Genomic DNA, 2,240 nt, shown 5'->3' on the forward strand with positions numbered 1-2,240 from the left:
AAGTGGGCGTGGCACATAAACACATGTGGTAGGAAAATGCTCCTTAAAAATGCTCGAACCATGGACCTTGCCGTTGGTGGGAAGGCTTGCGTGCCCCAACGATACAGATAGCCGCACCGTAGGTGCAACCACAACGGAGGGGTATCTGTTGAGAGGCCAGACAAACGTGTGGTTCCTGAAGAGGGGCAGCAGCCTTTTCAGTAGTTGCAGGGCAACAGTCTGGATGATTGACTGATCTGGCCTTGTAACACTAACCAAAACGGGCTTGTTGTACCGGTACTGCGAACGGCTGAAAGCAAGGGGAAACTACAGCCGTAATTTTTCCCGAGGGCAGGCAACTTTACTGTATGGTTAAATAATGATGGCGTCCTCTTGGGTAAAATATTCCGGAGGTAAAATAGTCCCCTATTCGGATCTCCGGGCGGGGACTATTCAAGAGGACGTCGTTATCAGGAGAAAGAAAACAGGCGTTCTACGGATCGGAGCATGGAATGTCAGATCCCTTAATCGGGCAGGTAGGTTAGAAAATTTAAAAACGGAAATGGATATGTTTGGGAATTAGTGAAGTTCGGTGGCAGGAGGAACAAGACTTCTGGTCAGGTGAATACAGGGTTATAAATACAAAATCAAATAGGGGTAATGCTGGAGTAGGTTTAATAATGAATAAAAAAAATAGGAGTGCGGGTAAGCTACTACAAACAGCATAGTGAACGCATTATTGTGGCCAAAATAGACACGAAGCCCACGCCTACTACAGTAGTACAAGTTTATATGCCAACTAGCTCTGCAGATGACGATGAAATAGAAGAAATGTATGATGAGATAAAAGAAATTATTCAGGTAGTGAAGGGAGACGAAAATTTAATAGTCATGGGTGATTGGAATTCGAGAGTAGGAAAGGGGAGAGAAGGAAACATAGTAGGTGAACATGGATTGGGGGTAAGAAATGAAAGAGGAAGCCGTCTGGTAGAATTTTGCACAGAGCATAACTTAATCATAACTAACACTTGGTTCAAGAATCATAAAAGAAGGTTGTATACGTGGAAGAATCCTGGAGATATTAAAAGATATCAGATAGATTATATAATGGTCAGACAGAGATTTAGGAACCAGGTTTTAAATTGTAAGACATTTCCAGGGGCAGATGTGGACTCTGACCACAATCTGTTGGTTGCGAACTGTAGATTAAAACTGAAGAAACTGCAAAAAGGTGGGAATTTAAGGAGATGGGACCTGGATAACTTGACTAAAACAAAGGTTGTACAGAGTTTCATGGAGGGCTTAAGGGAACAATTGACAGGAATGGGGGAAAGAAATACAGTAGAGGAATAATGGGTAGCTCTGAGGGATGAAGTAGTGAAGGCAGCAGAGGATCAAGTAGGTGAAAAGACGAGGGCTAGTAGAAATCCTTGGGTAACAGAAGAAATATTGAATTTAACTGATGAAATGAGAAAATATAATAATGCAGTAAATGAAGCAGGCAAAAAGAAATACAAACGTCTCAAAAATGAAATCCACAGGAAGTGCAAAATGGCTAAGCAGGGATGGCTAGAGGACAAATGTAAGGATGTAGAGGCTTATCTCACTAGGGGTAAGATAGATACGGCCTACAGAAAAATTAAAAGAGACCTTTGGAGAAAAGAGAGCCACTTGTATGAATATCAAGAGCTCAGATGGAAACCCAGTTCTAAGCAAAGAAGGGAAATCAGAAAGATGGAAGGAGTATATAGAGGGTGTATACAAGGGCGATGTACTTGAGGACAATATTATGGACATGGAAGAGGATGTAGATGAAGACGAAATGGGAGATATGATACTGCATGAAGAGTTTGACAGAACACTGAAAGACCTGAGTCGAAACAAGGCCCTGGGAGTAGACAACACTCCAGTAGAACTATTGACGGCCTTGGGAGAGCCAGTCCTGACAAAACTCTACCATCTGATGAGCAAGATGTACGAAACAAGCGAAATACCCTCAGACTTCAAGAAGAATATAATAATTCCAATCTCAAAGAAAGCAGGTGTTGACAGATGTGAAAATTACCGAACTATCTGTTTAATAAGTCACAGCTACAAAATACTAACGCGAATTATTTACAGACGAACAGAAAAACTGGTAGAAGCCGACCTCGGGGAAGATCAGTTTGGATTCCGTGGAAATGTTGGAACATGTGAGGCAATACTGACCTTACGACGTATCTCAGAAGAAAGATTAAGGAAAGGCAAACCTACGTTTCTAG

This window comes from Schistocerca cancellata, chromosome 7 (assembly GCF_023864275.1).
Source record: "Schistocerca cancellata isolate TAMUIC-IGC-003103 chromosome 7, iqSchCanc2.1, whole genome shotgun sequence".
NCBI lineage: Eukaryota > Metazoa > Arthropoda > Insecta > Orthoptera > Acrididae > Schistocerca > Schistocerca cancellata.